Source organism: Lissotriton helveticus, chromosome 3_1 (assembly GCF_964261635.1).
Source record: "Lissotriton helveticus chromosome 3_1, aLisHel1.1, whole genome shotgun sequence".
NCBI classification, from domain to species: Eukaryota; Metazoa; Chordata; class Amphibia; order Caudata; family Salamandridae; genus Lissotriton; species Lissotriton helveticus.
The window spans coordinates 262,026,512-262,050,950 of NC_136061.1; the positions used below are offsets into that span (position 1 = coordinate 262,026,512).

The 24,439-nt window shown below is 45.5% G+C and overlaps 1 protein-coding gene across 6 annotated transcripts in view; it reads left to right on the top strand.

Moving 5' to 3' along the window:
- ACACA (acetyl-CoA carboxylase alpha) overlaps window positions 1-24,439 on the top strand; it is a 1,199,721-nt gene that overhangs the window by 416,752 nt on the left and 758,530 nt on the right. The gene's annotated exons all lie outside the window — the stretch shown is intronic.

The following is a 24,439-nucleotide window of genomic DNA, read 5'->3' on the forward strand; positions in this document are numbered from 1 at the left end:
TCTTCTATAGTGCTACTCATCCCGAGTATGTAGGGCAGAGTGTTGGAGTGTGTTACAACACACACATATTATATAGAGACAATCACTTGTAGAAATGTGAAAGTCAATGTATAGGAAATGTTGCTTAAGATAATGGAGCTTACAATGTGTAATCATACTTTCATCTATCATTTAGTCTTTCACCATTCATTCGGTCCTTTCATCCGTGTGCTCATCCATGTCCATATTCAGCCATTTACAAACCTATCCCTCACGTATCCTTCCATCCATCATTTCACACATCCATCCCTCAATCCACCCTTTTACTCATCCATTATCCATTCATCCACCCTTTCACCCTATCCATCCGTGCACTCATCCATCCATTCACTCATCCATCCAGCCATTTACCTATCCAGCCATCCTTTCACTTACTCATTCATCCATCCAGTCACTCATCCTTCCACCCATTTACACGTTCATTCATCCATTTACGCATCTCCCTTTCTCTTTCAATGCCCCTGTCACTTAGCCATCCATCCTTTCATCCACCCACCCATCCATCTTCTCATGCACTCATGAATCCATCGAACCTATCATTCATCCATCCTTTCACTCATCCATCCATCCATCCTTTATCTCATCTATCCACCCTTTCACTCCTTCACTCATCTATCCATCCTTTTGTCCATTTTCCCGCCCTTTCACTCTCATCCAGCCTTAGATCCACCCTTTCACTCATCCGTCCATCCACCCTTTCACTTATCAATTCATCAATACACCCTTTAACTTATCAATTCATCAATCCATCATTTCACTCATCCATCCACCCATTCACTCGCCCATCATCCACCTTTTCACTCATCCATCCATCATTTCACTAATCTATCCAGCCATCCATCCACCCATCCCTTCACTTACTTACTCACTCACCTTTTCACAATAATTATGAGACCCATCAAGAACTCCACCCTCGCTGTAGTTCCTAAAGCAAGGGGTGGGGTGGGGCAGGGTTCACTACGCCCCTGCACATAGGCAATCTGAAAAAGTGGAAGGCATGAGTCATGCATGATGCACAGTGCCTGGACGTGTGGCAACTGTGACATGGTGTTGTTTCTAGAGCTTTAAGTGGGATGAAAAAACTAGGGGGGTCTTTCCAAAAGGGTGTTCGATGTAATAATATGCGTGGTTTAAAACACATGAGCTAAAAATCTGTGCTTAATATAACGTGCCGTCCTACTGTTATTTTTGTTGCTTCTGTTTGCATCCAGATAAAAAATACAAGTAACGTTACACCTAGAACAAGTAATGTTACACCTACAACACGCCAGAACTATTGGCTTTGTCAATAGTTGTTAGCTGCATAAAATAAAAAAGCAGCAACCATGGCTGCTATACTATAACTATAATCCTTTTTTTTAACTTCTTTCACCGCCTTCCTTTGGTTAACTGGATTCTCACCTAGCAGCAGCATGGGCGTTTTTGCACTTCCATGTGACAGAATGCCCTGCCCTGGACCGAGGCTGGAGGAGGCCACCACATGCTGTACCAGCCCAGACTGACCGATTGTCATTCTGTATGTGGCAATCAGCCCCACACAGAATGACAATGGGCGGGGTGGGGCTGCTCTTGCGCTTAGAGGTGCGAGGCGGCCCCATCAGGGAGCTAAGGCCTTTTGCAGAGGAACAGTTCTGTTACCTGAAAGGCCCAAAATTACGGACAAAAGGCGTCTGTAAAAGGGATCCTCACGGACAACGGACGTGGGGTCCAATTTACGGACTGTCCGTGAAATTTACGGACTGTCCGTGAAATTTACAGACGGTTGGTCACCCTATTTATGTCCCTCCACCTGGGACCGTGTATTTGGAGAGAAGAGTAGAGCAGGGTAGAATTGTAGGAAGCACGCTACCACACTAAAACCTAACCTTGTACCCAGGGCTTCAAGTGGGCCGCATCCTGCCAGTGCTCAGCACCTGCTGTTCTTAAAAGCACGCGTTGAGACAGGTCCCTATCGGGCTCTCCATTTTTGCCCGCAGGGTAAAAGTAAAATGTTAACTCTGCAGCAGAACCAGCCTTCAGTGCCTTTGAGGTAACTTTAAAGAGACTTGTTATAGTTCCTTCACAGTCTCATAATTTCAGAACGAAAGCATTTACAATATTGTATACAACGAAGCCATAGTTATTGCATATTTATCTTACACAACAAACAACCATTGGCAAATCCAACATCCCTGATTTGTTGTGGTAATAATGTTACTTGTATTATATATCTGTATGCAATGACTGACGCAGCAAAATACCGTTGGGGCGGCACACTATCCTAAGTACAGATTTTTAGCGTGCATATTTTTAAGCCACGCTCCTAATTACATCAGCTATGCCCCTTTGAGAGACCCCCCAAGTTTTTTCATCCCACTTAATGCCCTGCTTGTACCACTGATAGCACACCTCCCTCCACATATTATCTAAACAAGTAGATTTACCCGCCTTTGTGCCTTTCTCTTCCACATCCCCCAGGCTTCACATTCTTCTAACTATTAATACATATAAAAATGTCTGGTGCCTTTTCTTCCCACCGCACTCCTTTTTAACCCTTTCCTGCCATTTAGAATTTCAATAAATGAATGAAGTCAGTGGTGTAGCAAGGTTACCATGCCCCTAAAACCAGGAAGGAAAATGGCTTAATTCCCTGTTTTGGATAGGAATAGTCAGCGTAAACGGGGTCAGTTGACAGTAATGTGTGAAGAAGTGGGTGCAGAGGGGTCCATACACAGAGGTGTGCACTGATGTAGCTCTACCAATGAGAAGTACGTCCCTGAATGAAGTGCCTGGCATCACGTTGCTCTCCTCCACGTTCCACTTGCCTTTCTTATTATTTCCTCCATCAGTAGACGGGGAGGCTGGTGGGTGGCAATACCACAGCTTCTGCCAATCTGTCGCTTCCCTCCAGTCGGTGGGCACACAGTGGCCTATTCACAAAGGGATTTTGGAGTACAAATATTAGTACAGCTGTAGTACTCTTTTGCATACTCTTACATTCTTTTGTGAATTGTTCCTCAAACATCTAAAGTGGGAATACATTAGGACTATTAAGGGAATTTTTATGTACAATTAGTAAAAATAGAAAGGACTGTGCCTTCTTTCCACTTTTACTAATAGGAAGTTGAACGTTTTGGGTTCAATTCACAAAGGCAGGTAAAATTATGTAAGCTAGTGCTTCTGTAGTGCTACTTCCTGTACTCATAAATGCTTTTGTGAATCGATCCCTGTAGTAGGTGACAAGAGAAGACATTGGAGGAAGCAGCTCACTTTCTTCCTTCCCAACATTTCCTTTGTCTCTGTGGAGACCCAGAGATTAAAGAGGACATCCGGGCAGTTGACCATTGCACATCTTATGGACCCTGTGACATCACAGCAGCAAAGCCAATAGGACGAACACTATTTACTTTGCCAGTGTTTAGCCATGTTGTACAGCAGCACAGCTGTCATGCAGCATGGCTTGGTAAAAAAAGCATTGGCAAAGCCAATAGGGTTTTTCTACAAAATCTATTTGCTTTGTGTTTTTAGCCAAGTTGTACAGCATACAGCTGCTGTACTGTGCAGCATGTCTGTAAGTAAAAAATAAAGTGCTATGACATGGGCAGTGCTGGGCGCATCATAGCACTTAAAAAAAAAAAAACTTTCAGCCATGTTGCACAGTAGCTGCGCTTTTGTACAACATGGCAAACACGTTGACAGAGTAAGGTGGCTGGCCACGCCATAGTGCTTTTTTTATTACACGGGCAGAGGGTTGGGGGCGGGGGCACTATGACTTGGCCAGTGCTGTCTATGTCATGGCACTTTTGTAGTTTATTGTGAGATGGTGGGTTAGGAGGCAACATGGTGGGAGAGGGCAAGCAACAACACGAACAATGGGGGGGGCAGGAGGGAGAGCAACAACACAGATTGCGAATGGGGTCGGAGGGGGCAGGAGGTGTAGTGTATTAGGACTATGAGTGCCAGGATGGCATGGTTCTTGGCGGAATCAATGAGAGAATTATGTCAACATTTGGGGAGGTGTTAATCTGTGGTCATTAACAGTTAGGAGGTAATGAGACGTTCAGTTGAATGTTGTATGCTGGTAAGTAAAGCTTTTAAATTATGAGCTCAGAGTGTGGCATGTTCATTTTGCATGCTACCGGGCAGGTGAGGACGCTACAACTGGCGACAAGAGCAGTATCTGTGCACCAAAGAAACAAGACTGCTCTCCCTGAAAGTTTGCGATGCTACAGCAAACTGCTCATGTGTGCCATGTGCGCCTCTTTGATGAGAAGCAGTTCGGAGTTGGATTGTGTGGATTCAAAGCCCTGCTCCAGCCCATATCAATCAATCAATCAGGGGTTTGTTAAAGCGCGACTACTCACCCGTAAGGGTCTCAAGGCGCTAGGGGTGGGGGGGGGGGGGGGGGGGGGTGCAGGTTCCATTCCATCAAGGAGGGGGTCTGTCGAAGAGCCAGGTTTTGAGGTTTCTTGCGAAGATGGGGAGCGATGTTGTCTGTCTGAGGTGGAGCGGAAGGGCGTTCCATGCTTTGGCAACGAGGAAGGAGAAGGAGCGGCCTCCCGATCTGGTCTTTCTGTTGCGGGGGACCACGGCATAGGAGAGCTGGGCTGATCGTAGGGTCCTTTGGGGTGCGTGGAATTTGAGTCGGTTGTTCAGGTATGCTCTTCCGGTGCCGTGGAGGGCCTTGTGTGCGTGGGTGAGCATCTTAAAGGTGATTCTCGCCTCGACGGGGAGCCAGTGGAGTGTGCGCAGGTGCTGGGAGATGTGGCAGTGTTTTGGCAGGTTGAGGACCAGTCTTGCGGCGGCGTTCTGGATGTTCTGTAGCTTGCGGATGAGGTTTTTGTTTATTCCGGCGTAGAGTGCGTTGCCGTAGTCGAGTCTGCTGGTGACCAGGGCGTGAGTGACTGTCTTTCGGTGTTCGAGGGGGATCCGGTCCTTGAAAAAGTTGAAGGCTCCGCAGAGGAGTAGCCTTGAAAACCTGCCAAAAACCAAGTGGTAAGGCCGAAAAAGGAGACACTGCACCATAGCCTAACATTGAGCCATCGTTGATACAAAGCGAAAACTCTAAAGGCAGTCACAGCCAGGTACAATGCATAAAATTGAAAGCAGTAACAAACACGTGCGAGAGATGAAACCGTTACTTACAATCAACAAAGAAGATGGCACCTTACAACTGCCCATCGGGCATGATAACCCAAGTACAAGCACACAGTCGGTGCTTGCAATGGGTACCGGCCCAGAATGAAAGCTGCCGTCACCCGAACCGCATATACTCTCAACGGCAGTAGAAAAGAGTGCGAAATATGATGCTGTTATGTTTCTGAAACCACCATCACCGTTCAACACGGCCAGATGTACTGCATGTATCAAGACATTTGATGATTTCATTGGTCCATAGAAGAAGTAGATGTTAAGAAAATCATGAAGTACTTGAAGAATCTTGCTGGTGATGAAGTAATAAAGAAAATCTCACGTACTGAGAAAATCTCTCACAGTCAATTCAAAGAAGTATTAGGAGCCAAGTTCAATTCGATACCAAACATCGACTATGAAAGGTAAATTTTCAATCAAGAGAGACAACAAGTTGGTGTAACGATGGATGAGTTTGTTGAGAAACTTAATGTGCTTATCAAACATTGTCAATTTAGTGAATTTAATGATGAAGAAGCCATGCGCCTCAGAGTCATTGATGTCTGACTTTCGGATTCAGAAGCATCCTTGCCATGCCTACCAAGAAGAAAATCACCCTCCATTGCGACAGGTGGAAACTAAACAAAGTCAGTCATCAAGTTCATCCAACAAATGTATTTCGACATCACAGTTGAACAACAGTGAAAAGCATGAATGTGCGATGATCATATCCGCCACAAAGCGACATGCACACATGGGTCTTGCTGCTTGCAAAGAAGATGAGCAAATGACAAAACAAGTGAGTCAACAAAACAAAAGAATTCATATGGTGTTAGAACCAGGGTCTCTAGTTGGCTGGGATACGTACCCTAGTCCAAGTAGGGACCACCGCTTCCGACAGGGTAACTTGGCGCAGAGCAGGAAGGCATAACTTCAGAGGCAATGTGTAAAGTATTTATGCAACACACAGCGGTAGTGACACAATAAACGCACTCACAAGAAGACACTACACCAATCCTTATAAAACTATGAGAATCTTTATCAATAGTTTAGGCCAGGTACACAATCCGGTAAATCCAGGTAAGAGCAAATCACCAGAAGTTCATATATGCCAAGAGCTCTTAAGGTGCACTAATTGCTGATAGTGTTCTTTTGGGGGAGGAAATAATCCTGCACGTTTTGGCAGTTTCTTTTAGGCAAACGATTGTGCACTTATCAGTTCAGTCTCAGGTCTGTATTAAAGAAAGCAAGTGTGCGCGGGACTGGATTCCTCCTAGTCCCCCAAATAAGGATCTATAGTGTGGGGCCCCCTTAAGCCTGTGATTGGCAGCCACCCGTTCAGTCCCAGGCAAGCAGACAACATAAAAAAAAATGTGTGCCGGGCTGTCTTTGGCGCACAGGACTTCCCACGCTGCACGTTTTAGGTCAGAGTTATCCTGCGTAGATTTAAATGGTAGTCCTGTTTTCCCACGCGTCAGGGCGGCCGAAGCACTGCCTTCGTGATTGGCGTGCGCTTGGGGACGTAAGGGAGCCGGAGAAGTGTGCCTAGAAGAGCTCTACATTTGCAAGGCGGGCTGGCGGGTCGGTGTCACTGCTATCTGGAACCTGCCACAGCCGAGGCACAGTCTCTGGGGTGTCACGCGGGAATCAGGGGGGAAAGTCCCGCTGCCAGGCTAGTTCTAGCCACCCGCCTCTCCAAATTACAGCCTGTACCCTGCCCACGATAGTATGACCCGCAGCGGCTTAGCACAGGTCGCTAGGGGTTACTTGGAGTCAAGGCGAGCTGGGCACCGGCGGGAAGCTCCTCTGTCTTCTGGACATGCGATCCTGGCTGCAGCTGCACGAAGGGAAGGAGCGGGGCAGCCCCTTTCGGTGCTCAGCGCAGTCACACCTCCCAGCTGAGGCTGACGTCCTGCTGTGCGGCTTCTTCCCTCGGCGGCAGGACGGCCCGGTTACCAGGCAACGCCTGATCTCCTCGCGGGGTCCTGGTCAATTTCAGGCAGATTATACACTCTGGGCCAGCGGCGGTGATACCGGCCCACAGCGCTCTTCAGCCACAGGGCTTCACAGTGATTAAAGGGAACAGTTCGAAATCGAGTCTTTCACTCGGGCCAGCGACGGTGATCTTTGGGGAAACCAGCGCTCCCTTGCCACAGCGCTTTGATCCTCACACAGTGCTGTCATGCCCCGGGCCTGTGACGGTGATCTCGGGGCCAATTTTGATCACAGGGGGAGTCCCACGTTTAAGCACAGCCTCAGACACGCCGAGTGGTCACGATTTTACATACAAAGTCTTCTTTAAGCAGGGTAGGCCCTCGGGTGGTTGCAGATCCTTGCACACAAAGTTACAGGGGCAGTTTATAGGGTGAATAAGACGTTGTAGTCCTCTTGGAGCAAGGCAGTTCTTATGGGTGTTGTGGAGACACTCTGGAGGTGTTTCGTTAGGCTTCCCAAGCAGGGCAGGATCAGCAGGCAGTAGGGCAGCTCAGCAATTTAGGGCAGCAGTTCCTTAGAGCAGTCAGCCTCCTTCCAAATGGCAATCTTTCCTGGTGCAGCAGTCCTCACTCCAGCAGAGTTTCGTCGTGGTCCAGCAGTGTAACAAGAATGTGAGGCCAGGACCCACCCTTATATATTCTACAGTCCAGTGGCTAGAAAGTGGTGGAAGTCTCTGGAAGGGTCTGGGGGCAGGGGCTTCTGGAAGAGTCCAGGGAGTTCTGGTATGTTCCCTGCCTTCCCTGACTTGGCTATCACAGTGACGAGAGACAGGCCGTTAAGGCTACAGTATGCAGCCCATCACAGCCCATCCCAGGGGAGAAGGTGTGAATCACCACTCCCACCCCCAACCCAGGCAGCTATCAGTGTGCAGAGGGGAGTGGGGAGTCTACAATGCCCAATCTAAGTGTAGGCAAGAAAAGGTCCACTTTCTAAAAGTGGGATCCCTAGCGTAGTAGTTCCCAACCCCCATGTATCATTATAAAGGGTTCCCCGACCCGAGTCCAACAAGACCAAACATAACCGACTTATTAGGTCCCTGTCAGAAATTATCCCATAAGAGGGGTTCCCAATGTTAGCCTACGGAGGATTAAGCTTTACTGCGGTAGCAGGGGCTTGTGGCAGATATGCCAGCATCATATGGTTTTAGGGGAGAGCACCTGCACCTCAGCACTGTTTAGCAGTGGTGAGGCGCCCAGAGTCCTAGGCCCAACAAAAAGGTACAGTGAAAATGGGAGGCGCAAGGGCAAAAAGGTAGGGGAAGACCACCCTAAAGCTGACAGGTCCAACATATGGACACTAGTGCAAGATCAAACTTAAGATCAACGGTTGCCCCATAACCTTTGTAATTGACAGCGGTGCATCGTTCAACATCATGCCAGTTTAACAGTTTGTCACCTGTACCATGACTCAAAGCGGCAAACACAAAAGTGTATACATGGACTGCTTCGAAGCCGGTGCAAAGTCAATGATCATTATGGCATAAAAAGACGTCTGTGCAAGCCCCAATTCACATTATTTAAGGCACTTTGTCCAAGTGCATGTCTGCTCAGTTTTCCATCTGATGCTGGTATGGGACTAATATCTATAATTTATAACCTACATATGCAGTCGGAAATTGTGAGTCAGTTCCCGCCATTATTTCATTGCCTTGGAAAGTTCAAGACAGTGAAGGGGCAACTTCACATCAAAGAAGACTTCCTGCTTGTTGCATATCAACACCGCAGAATAGGATTTCACCTGCAAGAAGCGGTCGAAAAGGAACTAGAAACGCTGTTAAAGTATGACATAATTGAGTGCTTTACTGGTTCCACACTATGGGTGTCGCCCATAGTGGTTGTGCGGACAAAGGACAGTGGATGTGCGGTGCTAATTTGTGGGGATATGTGCAAGGCCAACAAGCAATCGACAGAGAAAGACATCCTGGTCCGCAAATTGCAGACGTGATCATGCATCTGAACGGAGCCAAAGTTTTCTCACATCTTGACCTGCCAAGGGATCCCATCATCTTAAATTAGAAGAAAATTGTAGGTACATTACCATTTTTAAGACTCATGTCAGTTTGTTCAAAAGGTTGAGTTTTTCAGTGTCATCTGCTGCAGAAAAATTCCAAGATGTCACACATAGAACAATTCAATGTGTTACACATGCTTTCAATTACAGTGATGATATATTGGTATTTTGGATAACACAGAAGGAGCATGATAACATTTTCAATTAAACCCAGATCTTTTGACTGGGTGTGAGTGTTTGATTGGTTCAGATGCTCCGTCCATTACCACCCCCTTTTGTACCGCTAGAGACATATTGTGGCATATGCCAGCTGAAGTCAGTCTTACACTGAAAGTGTCTATTCCTAGCCAGAAATGGAGAGTCTGGCTGTGATGTGGGCTCGTGAACACTTTTGAGTTTTGTTGCAAAGTCATCCTGGGCAACCCCCAACTTTTTGCTGACTGGTATTGGTGGTAACTGACTCTGACTGACCTTGGGCTCTGCCTAGGTCTAGGGCCAGTGCTATGCTGAAAACAACTAGAATACAGTGTAAACTCCTACATATTCTAGGGTACACTATGGGTTGGGGTACCCCTGTGATTGGATGACCTACCCCATAGGGCCCTAGTACATAATAGGGCAGTGGGATTGAAACTACCTATCGGTCCCTAGTATATAATGGGGCATGGGAGTTTAGAGGCCAGTCGTCCTTTCTGCACTTGCATGTGTGCACTGCTGAAGCCAGAGGTCAGTTTAAAAAGTGGTTCTGTGCTACAAGACTGCTTTTAAAAAGTAAATTGTGCCCAAATTCGACTTTTGTGTTTGGGGCACTTACAAATTGTTTACCTATAATGTTTGGCCATATTAGGTACCCCCAGGGTCTCCCCTTAGTGTCCCAGGGGTGTGTGTGGGGTGGTCAGGAATCTAAAAGGTGGACCTTTATAAAATGAGTTTTACATTCCCTGGGTAAATTGAAATTGCACATTTCACTCCCCACATTGTGATAAAGTGCTGCCCAAAATCGACTTTGGTGGTAGGAGCACTGTGGAGGGATGATCTGCAATATTTTTACATATTCAGAACCCCTAAAGTCTCCCCTAGGTGTTGCTGGGGTGGGGGTTCCTATAGATATATGTAGCACACTTATAAAATATGTTTTTTATAAGCCCTGGTGCTGTAAAAATGGCCTAAGTCACTTTTCTCATTGCAAATCCCATGCCATTGGTTAACATAGGAAAAGGTTATTAGTTAATAAATGGAGAAAGAAAAGCCATACAACTAGGATTAAAGGACTCAGTAGCAAGGTAATGATAAGTCCAACAATATGGTATTGTTGAATTTATTGTAAAATGTACAGACACGAATTTAAAAAGCTTTTCTTTTCTGTAAGACAAAATTCAGCCCTCTATTGCGTTGCCCTGATTGGTCTGAGATAAGTGGGTGAGCCTGGCTGCTTTGAAGAGGTGATAAATGCCCCCTAGGGTTAGTAAGCCTCTCGGGGAGGAGAGGTTGCTGGGCTTAGGAATGCCAGAGCAGGGAGAGGAGTTGTAAACCATGGACTTCAAGTGAAGGGGAGGACCCCTGTTTACCTCCAGCCAGATGCTAGGACCAAGGAAGGAATGAGCAGATGCAAGGGGGAGAGAATATGGAGATTAGCCATCCTAGGGTTGTGTTTAGCCAGCTCTTCTCTCCCTGCTGAAAATTCTGACATATTGCATTTTGAAAGAATAATGGTTTCTGGGTTAGAGTTTTGCTACACTCAGCAGGGTGTGGTCAGACATTTGGGTGGAACCCTGCAGCTCATTGGACAGGAGTGCCCACATGCTTGACCCCAGGGAACACTGAATAAGTATCTGAGAGGGGCGGTTCCACTCAGAACTGCTGCTTGAAACTTAAGAGAATCAGAAGGGTCTGCGCTGAAGAGTTTAATGTGCATTTCCAAAGGCCTGTACTCTTAAGAGTGCACCTTTTTGCACCATTTGAAACTACAGCCTTGTGGATCAAACCTGTTTTAAAAGGACTAAAGAGTGGGCTTCCTGCAGGCTACAGGTTAACAGAGCTTACCTTGACCATCACCACAAAGAATCCACAGCCTGTATTTCTGCCAGTGGATTTGTAAGGGTTTTGTCCAAGTTGATGGTGGGACTTAAAGTCTCACACTTTCAAGGACCCTCTTGGAGATTCCAGAACCTTGGATTGTGTGTTGGATACGTTGGGACCCGCAAGAAGAATTTTAGGAAGGAGTTCTAACTGGATGCAGCCAGCTGGAGGGGGCTGCACAAGACTGGTGAGAGATCCTTCAGAACAATTGCTAAAGGTGAATGTGTCCCTGTCCGAGGCAACCGCATGACTAAAAGGGGCACTTTTGGTTTCTAAGCACTAGAAAGTGACTAATCTTTAAAAATTCATATCTCTGGTTCCCTCCAGTGGATTTTCTTTAGTTTTGGTGTCATTTAAAAGATAAAAATATGTTCGAGGCATATGAGCTGCAGATTGCACTGTGCATAGATCGCCACCTAGTGTTGGGCCCGGGTGTTTGCAGTTTGTTGTTGTCCTGAAAAGTTCTTTGGAAGTCACGAGATAGGTGACTCCTCCTTTGGACCACATTGCGCATGGGCATCGGCTCCATCCCCAGGTACTTTTTTTCCGCCATCGGGCTCGGATGTGTTTCCTGCGCTCCGATTATGAACCGTATTTCCTTCATTACACAATCCTCACCCAGTTCGACGATATTGTTTCGATCGCGCTCCACATCGACGCGATTCTTCAACTTCGAAGTCTTCGATTCCGGTCGTCGACGAAGGCCTCCGGGCCTACCTAGGCCTTACATCTGGCTCATGGAAAGGACGCCATTCAAGAAGTGTCCTTGATGTAGGTTGAAGTTTCCCCACACCGACCTACATGAGGTGTGCAACCTTTGCCTCTCACCGGAGCACGAGGATAAAGACTGTTCCGCTTGTGCTTCCTTCTGCTCCAAGAAGACAATCCAGGACCGACGAGCTCGAAAAACAATGGTCCGCTCGTCAGCTTTGATCCCCGATGACATCTTCGAAGAGGGCGTCGACGTGCCAGAACACCAGTACGCCGAAGAGAGTACCAGTTCCTCAGACGCCGAAGACTCCGGCGTCGAGGAAAACACTCCAGCTCAACGGTTCGTAAGTAAGATCGTCGACCCCAACCCTTCCTCGACACCCTCTAAAAAGGCTTCGGGCACACCCTCACCTTCGGGCCCGGGTGCACACCGAGAGACTGCTTCCCACGCCCCACCTTGGGGCCCGGCAAAGAAGCCCATTAAGCCTTCAGGCAGCTCGGGCTCGGGCTCGAGCCAGCCTATCCACGGTGCCGATCCTACACCGACACCGAAGAAAAAGCCATCTTCGTCAACCACGCCAACCGTTGCTCCGACACCGAAGCACACGGCACCGAAGACTGGCAGAGGCTCATCGATGCCGAAACCGCATTCGGAGCCAACTAAAAAAACGCCTAAAGCTCCAGATTCACACGCTTCGGAACCGAAAAAACACCCGGAACCGAAGAAACAGGTTCCGGTAAAGGACAACTCAAAAGGGCACACTTCTAAACCGAAATCAGCTACGACTCGGTGCCAAAAAAAACCTACAGAACCGAAAACCTCAACACCGAAGTATCTGCCCTGTTCAGAGGAACTTTTCACACCTGATCCTAACCAAACAATTCTTGTCAAGGATCCTAAGACTGGTCAATTGACTCTCAGTTCCAAAAAGAGACCACTTGATGGGCCAGCACCTCCTCCTCCTCCAAAGAAGAGAGACATTGCAACATCTCCATTAAGTGTGCCTTCTCCTCCACCTCCCCATACTGTTCCCCCTCTTACACCTACTCCACCTCACCATTCACCTACACCATCCCCTGATCCAAAAGATGATGTAGACACAGGCTCTGATGACACAGATGGAGGTGCACATGACCCAGCAGGGACCAATAGTCCCCCTCAGTCACCTAATCCATGGGATGATTACAACACCCCTGATGTTCCTTATGTCCCACAGGACGACATATACCCTTCTAGACCATCCCTACCAGAGGACACCATAGGTTTTAACCTACTAGTCCAAAGAGCTGCCTAATATCATAGGGTGGACTTACATACAGATGCAGTGGAGGAAGATTTCCTACTAGACGCTTTTGATAACACACAAAGGTCTACTGCCATTTTACCAATGCTTAAAGGTGTAATCAAACATGCAACAGAGGTTTTTAAAGACCCCGTCAGGGCTAGGGTCCTCAATCCTCGAATTGAGAAAAAATATAAAACTGCCCCTACAGATCCAGTCTATATTAAAGGTCCAGCACCATTAGACTCTTTAGTAGTGTCTAATGCTCATAAACGTGCTAATTCTCAGACATCAGGTGAGGCCTCACCACCAGACAAGGAATCCAAGCTACTTGATGCCTCAGGCAAAAGAACGATATGAACAAACAATGGTCCGCGACCTATAGATTGCGGTACACAGATCTGATCAAAAAGTGAATTATTATTCCCAAAGCAGTAGCACCTTTTTTAAGTCTGCTAACTATACAACAAAGACTAAATCTTTGAGAGAAGGAGCCTAACACCACGGTTTTGGAAAAATATATATTCTTATTTATTCAAATTATAACATATTTTTGTCAATAAAAACAAACGGGTTGCCCCAAGACAGGAAGGTGCATTGATAAGAGTGTGATTCAAGGGGGTGAACAAGTGAAAACAGAAAAGAAATTACACAGTGATAGAAAAGAAAGTTGAATATAATTTAGTCAATACTGCATATACATAATTCAACAAAATTACAGCAATGAACACCTAACCAGCAGATATAAGTTCATAAAATCATAAATCACAACATTGTAGTGTTCATGTATCAATGTCCATAGTTTTTGCACAGTCTACAATGTTGGAGATACACTGGTCTAGGGTGTGTGTATTGAAAAATGTCGACGTTTCGACTCGACTTATTCCCAAACGGTGATTTGGACCTGGGGATGGCGAGTCTTCATCAGGACAAAGAGCAAAATACGAGGCAACCAGGGATTATGGAATAACCCCTTAGTAGTAGAGGAACCGTTGATTTTGGTGATCCAAAAGAATTCTCCGAGTCTCACACAGGATTCCTTGAAGCGATATCTGGGTCCATATGGAGTCGTGATTTCTTATATGGACATGATAGGTGATGCCTTAAAGATATATCTTGGTCCATGTAATGTACTCGTGATTTTCTTATATGGGCATGTGATTGGTACCTTAGTTGTGTCAGTATACAGATTCCCAATAGAAACAGATACGGCCGGTCACTCCAATAATTTGAGGGCGCACTGATTCCCGATTGTTTTATTTGAAGGACGCTAGTGAAGTTAATCCAATTCCATCCAATTGAGCCGCTATATTCCGGCTTCCAGCGTTGACATCCGAGCCTCCCAGTGCTTCCGGATGTTTAAAACTTGTGGAGGTCACTTCCACTAGACATGGGGACGCCGTATTTTAATCCACAGAACCCTCTATCTCCGAGGCTCACGGTGCTTCGGGATACCGGCCCGAAGCACCGTGAGGCTCGGAGATAGAGGGTTCTGTGGATTAAAATACGGCGTCCCCATGTCTAGTGGAAGTGACCTCCACAAGTTTTAAACATCCGGAAGCACTGGGAGGCTCGGATGTCAACGCTGGAAGCCGGAATATAGCGGCTCAATTGGATGGAATTGGATTAACTTCACTAGCGTCCTTCAAATAAAACAATCGGGAATCAGTGCGCCCTCAAATTATTGGAGTGACCGGCCGTATCTGTTTCTATTGGGAATCTGTATACTGACACAACTAAGGTACCAATCACATGCCCATATAAGAAAATCACGAGTACATTACATGGACCAAGATATATCTTTAAGGCATCACCTATCATGTCCATATAAGAAATCACGACTCCATATGGACCCAGATATCGCTTCAAGGAATCCTGTGTGAGACTCAATGAATTCTTTTGGATCACCAAAATCAACGGTTCCTCTACTACTAAGGGGTTATTCCATAATCCCTGGTTGCCTCGTATTTTGCTCTTTGTCCTGATGAAGACTCGCCATCCCCAGGTCCAAATCACCGTTTGGGAATAAGTCGAGTCGAAACGTCGACATTTTTCAATACACACACCCTAGACCAGTGTATCTCCAACATTGTAGACTGTGCAAAAACTATGGACATTGATACATGAACACTACAATGTTGTGATTTATGATTTTATGAACTTATATCTGCTGGTTAGGTGTTCATTGCTGTAATTTTGTTGAATTATGTATATGCAGTATTGACTAAATTATATTCAACTTTCTTTTCTATCACTGTGTAATTTCTTTTCTGTTTTCACTTGTTCACCCCCTTGAATCACACTCTTATCACTGCACCTTCCTGTCTTGGGGCAACCCGTTTGTTTTTATTGACAAAAATATGTTATAATTTGAATAAATAAGAATATATATTTTTCCAAAACCGTGGTGTTAGGCTCCTTCTCTCAAAGATTTAGTCTTTGTTGTATAGTTAGCAGACTTAAAAAAGGTGCTACTGCTTTGGGAATAATAATTCACTTTTTGATCAGATCTGTGTACCGCAATCTATAGGTCGCGGACCATTGTTTGTTCATATCGCTCGTTACCCAGGTCCATACCTTAAGGGTTACCCCATTCTTGTAATGGTCAGGCAAAAGAACAGCGTCTCAAGCAGCTAATATCTGGCGCATCGCCAACACCCAAGCGTTGCTGGCCAGATATGACCGAGCTCATTATTATGAACTAGAGTCCATAATGCAGCATCTACCTGACAAATACAAAAATAGGGCCAATGAACTTATACAGGAAGGTAAAAATATTACCAACACTTCCATTCGCTATGCCCAAGATGCGGCAGATACCGCCTCAAGAGCAATTAATACCAGCACCCTCCTACGTAGATATGCTTGGCTACGTATCTCAGGTTTTAAACCTGAGGTACAAAACTCCATCCTTAATCAGCCATTTGATGAGACACATTTATTTGGCCCAAATGTTGACGTGACTTTAGAAAAGATGAAAAAAGACACCGATACAGCAAAATCTATGGGAGCCTTGCAACAGCAAGCTCTCAGATGTGCTTTTCGTTGCTCATCATACAGAGGCAACAGTAGAGGCTACTCCTCCGAAAGTCCCTCTGAAGTCCCTAGCCAATCCACATTCACTAAGGGGTACCAAAGAGGGGGTTACAGGGGTAACAAAAACAAAGGGAGAGGCAAAACCAACAACTCCCGCTCTGCCTCTACCCCTACCCAATGACTTTCCTCCCCTTCCCCCCCCCCCAACATTCCACTCCTGTGCTGGGAAGACTGCAACAATTCCTTCCTGCCTGGACCAACATCACATCAGACAGGTGGGTGCGACAAATTATTCAATCAGGTTACTGTCTAGAACTAACATCTACCCCCCAAACATACCACCAAAACAGCGTCCAATGTCACAAGAACATCTAGCACTGTTAAAGCAAGAAGTACAATCCCTGATACAAAAAAAGTGCAATAGAACCTGTTCCTCTGCACCAACAAAACAAAGGGGTTTACTCTATACTTTCTGATTCCAAAAAAGGACGGCTCTCTAAGGCCTATTTTAGACCTCAGACCGCTAAACATATACATACAGTCAAACCATTTTCACATGGTCACACTGCAACAAGTCCTTCCGCTTCTGTCATAAAACGACTTCCTTGCTACTTTAGATCTCAAGGACGCATACTTCCACATTCCCATTCACAAGGCTCACATGAAGTATCTCAGATTTGTAATAGACGGACAGCACTATCAATTCAAAGTACTCCCATTCGGAGTCACAACAGCACCAAGAGTATTCACCAAGTTCTTAGCAGTGGTGGCAGTGCATTTACGAAAACAACACATCCATGTCTTCCCGTACCTCGACGACTGGCTCATAAAAGCCAGCTCATACAACCAATGCGTGGAGCACACTCATGCCACAATACAACTGCTTCACGACTTGGGGTTCACAATAAACCACACCAAGTCCCATCTACAACCATCCAAAAAACAACAGTACCTCGGTGCCACAATAAACACCTCAAAAGCGCTTGCCTATCCCACTCCAGCAAGAATAGCCAGCATACAAACTCTTCTAACAAGAATAGTGCCCTATGCAAGACTTCAAATGCGTCCGCTACAAGAATGCTTATCACGTCAGTGGAACCAGGCTCAAGGTCATTTGACAGACCTAGTGTTGGTAGACGGTCGGACTCATCGCTCTCTCCAGTGGTGGAACACCAAAAACCTTTCCAAGGGAAGACCGTTCCTAGAGCCAATTCCTCAGATAATCTTAACTGCGGACGCATCTCTCTCCGGCTGGGGAGCCCACCTACTGCAACACACCATGCAAGGCAGGTGGACACCACAACAAAAGTTACTCCACATCAATCACCTGGAGTTACTAGCAATATTCCTAGCACTAAAGCTTTCCAACAGCAAGTATCAAACAAACTGTGTTAGTCCGCACAGACAACACGACAGCCATGTATTACATACAGAAGCAGGGAGGCACACACTCTCTGCAGCTATCTCAACTAGCACAGGACATATGGCGGTGGGCTATACCTCAAAACATATTCCTTCTAGCCCAGCATGTTCCAGGAGTACAAAATACCGTTGCGGATATGTTAAGTCGACAAACACAACAGACCCACGAGTGGAAACTTCATATGCAAGTTCTTCAGCCATTCTTTCAGATGTGGGGACAACCTCAGATAGACGTATTTGCCACCTACGAAAACGCCAAATGCCCAAGCTGCGCTGCCAGATATCCACACCCATTGTCCAAAGGCAATGCGATATGGATGAACTGGTCAAACAGATATGCGTACGCTTTTCCACCTCTACCACTCATGCCACTAGTAGTACGCAAACTACAGCAGCATTCTCCGGACCCTCATCCTAGTTGCCCCAACGTGGGCCAGACAGCCGTGGTACACCACACTGCTACAACTGTCGGTAGTACAAGACCAAAAATGACACCTGTCTCCACACCTCTTAACACAGAACCGTGGAGAGATCAGACACCTGGACCCAGCTCAGCTCAACCTTGCGATCTGGCTCCTGAAATCCTAGAATTTGGATATTTGAACCTTCCTGCAGACTGCATGAATGTTATAAAAGAAGCTAGACGTCCAACCACTAGGGCATGTTATGCAGCCAAGTGGAAACGATTTTTAATATATTGTCACAACAACAATATTAATCCTCTAGATGTGTCTATTCAACACATCATAGGATACTTACTGCATCTCCAACTACGCAACTTAGCCTATACGTCTATTAGACTACATCTTGCTGCAACAGCAGCATATCTGCAAAACAGACAACATCTATCTCTATTCAGAGTGCCTGCCATTAAAGCCTTTATGGAAGGCCTTAAAAGAATAATTCCTCCCAGAGTACCACCTTTACCTGTGTGGAATTTAAACGTTGTTCTCACACGGTTAATGGGACCTCCCTTTGAACCCTTACACAAATGTTCACTACAGTTTTTAACACGGAAAGTTGCGTTCCTAGTAGATATTACCTCTCTGCAGAGAGATAGGGCCATAAGTATCAAGCTAATTAGCATTCCCAAAGGCCAAAATTCTGCGAATTTCGGCCTTTGCGAATGCTAATTAGACAAATGGTATGTATCAAACATGTTTGTTGCAAAATAAGGAATAGCAAAATTTGCTATTCCTTATTTTGCGATTGCACTTAAGGAATCGCAAATTTTGCGATTCCTTAAATGCAATGTATCAAACAAAAAATATTCAAAAAATGCCATTAAGGATTCGCAAATTACCACCAACTTCTAGTTGGTGGTAATTTGCGAATTCTTTTCAAAAAGCTTTTTTCCAAAAAACAAAAGGTGCCATATGATGCCCATACATGCCCTTAGGGCATGTATGTGCGCCATATGCCCCCAAATGTCTTTTTCAGGGGTGCAGCAGGGTGTTCTTGAGACACCCCTGCACCCTTGGAAAAATTCCTAATTTGCGATTAGCAAATTGGTAATCGCAAATTGCCCCTTCATTCCTATGGGCCTCCTGGCCCATAGAAATGAATGGGTAAATTGCGATTAGCAATTAGCTAATCGCAAATTAGGAATGGTAAGGAATCGCTATTATATAGCGATTTTGTACATACATACCGTTTTGCGAATTCCAAATAGCGATTCCTTAAAATTCGCTATTTGGAATTCGCAAAACGGAAGTATGATACATATGGCCCGGAGTGAACTACAAGCACTAACCATTCAAGAACCCTTTTTGCAAATGCATCACAATAAGGTAGTTCTGCGTACCAATCCAAAATTCTTACCCAAAGACATTTCTCCCTTCCATCTCAATAAATCTGTGGAACTGCCCATTTTCTTCTCGCAACCACAGACAGTATCAGAAAGAGCTCTTCACACAGATGTCAAAAGAGCATTGCTATACTACATAGAGAGGACACAATCTTTTCGTAAAACAAAACAACTTTTTGTGTCTTTCTCACCACCACACAAAGTAATCCCATTTCAAAATCTGGGATAGCTAGATGGACTGTCAAATGCATACAGATTTGTTACCACAAAGCTAAACGTACGTTATCTGTTCCTCCTAAAGCCCACTCTACATAAAAATAGGGGCTTCAATTGCATTTTTAGGGAACATTCCCCTAGATGACATCTGCAGAGCAGCTACATGGTCTACACCGCACACATTCACAAAACACTATTGTGTAGCTGTGCAAACCAAGCAACAAGCTAATGTGGGCCAGGCTGTTCTCAAAACATTATTCCAAACTACTGCAACAGATAGGGGTGGTCCCCGCTAGGGATGGGTACTGCTATACAATCTATGCACAGTGTGCAATCTGCAGCTCGGAAAATGCTACTTATCAGTATGCATCTGTTCTTGGCATGTAGAGCTGCAGAGTTGCACACGCCCACCCGCCACCCCGGCTACCCTTGTCTGTTCCAGTATTATCTTAATTAGATGCAAATTACATGGGCATCCTTCCTTTTCTTGCAAAGCTCCATCATTTCCCTAATGGCGAAAAACAATCTGGGGATGGAGCCGATGCCCATGCGCAATGTGGTCCAAAGGAGAGGTCACCTATCTCGTGACTTCCAAAGAACTTTTCAGGACCACAACAAACTGCAAACATCCGGGCCCAACACTAGGTGGCGATCTATGCACAGTGTGCAACACTGCAGCTCTACATGCCAAGAACAGATGCATACTGGTAGCATTTTCCTTCCTATTTTTATTAATTGGTGTTGGATTTTTATCTTGTGTTGTGTCTTAATTACTTACTGATTTGGTGTTTTTAAATGCTTTACATACTGGTCTTTGAGGTTAAGCCTGCCTGCTCGCAGCCACGTTACCAAGGGTTGAGCAAAGGAATAAATAAGACCTATTCTAAGCCCTATACTGTGTTAGTGGCCTTATTGACAGGGGCAGACTTACTTTTGCCCCTACCAATAATCCACTTTCCAACATATTTCTTTACAGAAAGCCTTTCACGATTGTGATAGCCCACCAAGCACTGTTCACAATATTTGGAAACCCAAAAGCTAAGATTCCCCCTCACATTAAGAGGTGGGGTTTGCGTAAAAAGGAGTACGGCTATACAATTGTTCATAGGCCAGGCAAGAACCAAAATCCTGCAGATCGGCGCGGCTCATCATCGAAAACAGATGAATAGTACATCAACTTCATGGTAAGATCCAGCATGCCAGCGGCCTTATCCATTGAACAGATCATTACTACTACAAATGCCGATAAAGAAATGCTTAGCCTTAAAGACTTTATTTCAGCGCTGTCATGGAGTGTTCAACCTCTAAATTGATGCTGAATTTCAAAAATTCAAGAATATATAGGATGAACTGTCTGTCACTAACGAGGGCATTGTGTTCAGTGGCTCACGGATCGTCATACCAGAGAGTCTCCGACTGCAAGTCATTGAACTCGCTCACGAAGTACATCGTAGCATTGTCGCCACCAAAAGGGCTCTGAAAGATTGAATAGCAAGAAGTTCAAGGAGTTTCTAACTAGACACAGTGTTAAGCAGAAAAAGAGTACACCCTTGTGTCACCAAGCCAACGGTGCCATGGAACGGTTTATGGGCACACTAAATAGAGTGATCAACATCCATCATTGGTGGGAATCAGGCAGTGTCAGGCCTTATGTCAAGCCCTCCGTGCCTATTGTTCGACTCCTTACTCCACTACTGGTGAGAATGCTGCTGCCTTGCTATTTGGGAGTGCTGTAAGAACCAAGATACCACAGTAAATAACTGAACTAACTCGAAGTACTAACAATGTTTGTGCCACTGACACTCCTTGAAAATGTCAAATGAAGACATATGCTGATCAAGGTCGGAAAACTCTGGAACTCATCTTTGACGAAGTTGACTGGGTGCTTGTCAAATAAAACTAGAAGCGGAAAACAGATCCTCTGTTTGCTGCCGATCCTCTGAGCTTTGTGACGCTCAAAGGACATATGATAACAGCGCAACATCCCGGAAATCCATCACAAGGGATTCAAAACATTCCTGACATCTTGCTTGCCATTCATCGGCCCCTTTAGTCTCAGATGGGGTTGCCCCACCTGACGGCTCAGATTAAACACCAGCTCCTGTACCCTTGGTGTCCACTCAGGGGGCATCTCACCTACCTCAGACCATGTGATCTGGTCAAACAGTGCAAACCTCTCGATGACTTAGAAATATAGAATGCTACCGTTGTTCCACCTTTTTATTTAATAAGGGGGAGATGTAGTGTCTGAAGGCTATGAGTGCTTGGACCCTGTGGTCTCAATGCGATAATTACATAACCATTTGGGGAGGTGTTAAGGTGTGATGATTAACGGTTATGAGATAATGAGAAGTTCTGTTAAATGTTGTACGCTGGTGACTAAAGATGTCAATTGCGAGCTCCGTGTGTGGCGTGTTCATTTCGCATGCTACGGGGGGGGGCGCTACAGAAGGCAGAGCAACAACACAAACAAAGGGTGGGGCGGGAGGGAGAGTAACAATACAGCGAATGGGAGGGCAGAAGGGAGAGCAAGAATATCGACAGCGCGTCATGTCAAGCAACAACATGAATGGCTGGAGGGGGCAAGCAACAACAATGACCGGTAACACGAAGCAGAGAGAAACATAGAAGGCGGGGGTGTGGGGACCAGAAGCAACATGGAAGATTAGTACACTAGGAAGGCTGCACTCTAGTCGTGTGCTTAGACAAGAGAGAATAAATATTTTCAACTTAGGGAGCAGTGGTAGGTCACAAGTACTTGGGCCAAGCTCCAGGGAAGGACAAATGGAAGAAGCGGAAGTGAATGCAGTACGCCCCAACCTATGAAAAGCAAGTAAATGAGAGTGGCAAGCAAGCTAACCAATGGTAATCAGTGAGCACCCTCTAATGCCCTGTAAGTAAATACAATGTCTCACAAGTGACAGAACATGCACTGTCTGAGGCACGACCTAACCAGAATTACTAGGAATAGGTTTGTCAGCTGCCACAATATTCTAAAACCCTCTTCTGCATTGAAGTCCTGCATAAAACAAGCCATGCTTACTGAGTGAAATTCTAACACTGTATTTGTGCTAACGTTCACTTTTTTTTATATAAGCTGGAAGGGCTCGAAAGAGCTATTCAAACAGGGTAAACTTTAGAAATTGCATTGTGTAGAGTGGTGGGTTATTTGAATTTTACAGGACCCATTTATGTTTAGTTTTGCACACTGGTGGCCATCATTTCCATGGGGTTTCACTGTTCATAACTAACTATGATTGAGAAACATGTTCACTTCACTAAGAAGGTTGTCAAAATTAAAGTTCTCCAGAAAACCCATCAATCTCAAGTTGACGACTGTTGGCACATAGATGGATTTGCATGGGCTGCGATGCGAGGCTGAAGATGGGGACCTCCTCCGACATTATCACACACTTTCCAGTTAGAGGCACCATGAGTCTCGTCACGCTAACCCTGGCCATTCAACCACACCAACACCTGACTCGCAAAAGCTTGGAGTTTTCTATCCTGCGCTTGCTTTTTTGTGGGATGCACAGTTACTAAACATTAGTACTGAGACGGAGCTGCAGCAAAACATTGGAAGGCGATGTTGCCCTAATGTATAATTACGGCTAAGCATGACAAAAAGTTATATTTTATTGACAATTAGCATTGGGTTGGAAGGATTGTGGGTGTACTTTTCTTAAAGTGAGTTGTTAAAAGCCAACTTGTTTGGTTATTTGAACGCTAAAACATCCCCACCTTGTAAACCCTCAAAATCTAATTCTTTAATGGGCACGTACTGCCTGCATGTAGTTCATTCATTCAGTCATTTATTTAATTTGGAGAGGAGGGTACCAGAACTTCCCATCAGGGTTGCAATACTGGTAATGGGAGAGTATCAGCACTTCCTGGTAGGAAACACGCTGTCTGGAAGAGAGGGCACTTGCAATTCCCCATTTCCATATCAGACACTGTATTATGCATTTTTCTTTATTTCATATGAAGTCTGTTGGAGGAAAAGCTGTTTCCGGTAGGAGGTATTTTGCACACTTTAGACTCTTGCTCTTGATTCACAGGTTATGAGTTCAAGTTTTGGTTCACCATTCACTCAGTGTGAACTGAGGCAGTTACCCAATGCACTGTCTGTGCACAAGTGCTTACACTCCTCCCTCGAGTAAGAGCTTGGTTTTCTTTCATTCGCTCATAATTTCCACTTCTGTGATCAGTGTCCTCTTGAAATATATATTGAGCTTAACTACGAGTTTGACACAAACTCTTTGGGGAGATAAAGGGCCTGGCATTAACAGTTTCATCCGGTATCGCCTTCTGAGTTTACGGCCATTACAAATTGTAGTCCCCGAAATGGAGAATAACCATTGGGCATGGGATTATTAGGTAATTTTTAGCATATTTATCCCCTCATACAGGGACTTTTTGCTAACACTTAGCACCTTCTCTGAGCAAGTGGACAATGGCAGGTGGAGAAGGATACTAGAGTCACCTAGGCAAGAGTTAGGTGTCTGGTGGGTATCAAGTGAGCTTGCTCTCCTGTGACTGGGAGGGTGTTGTCCCACTCCCCCCCCCAAGGTGTTTTTCTAGTAATGCGGCCACATGTTGTTAGCTGGGGCGGTATTCCCCCCATAGATACAGCTCTGGGACTCCTAATTGGGCCTCGAATGGGACAATAGCAAGACTCCTGGATATGGCCATTGGTTTCTGGGATCTAGCTATCCTTCTGACAGTGGTGTGA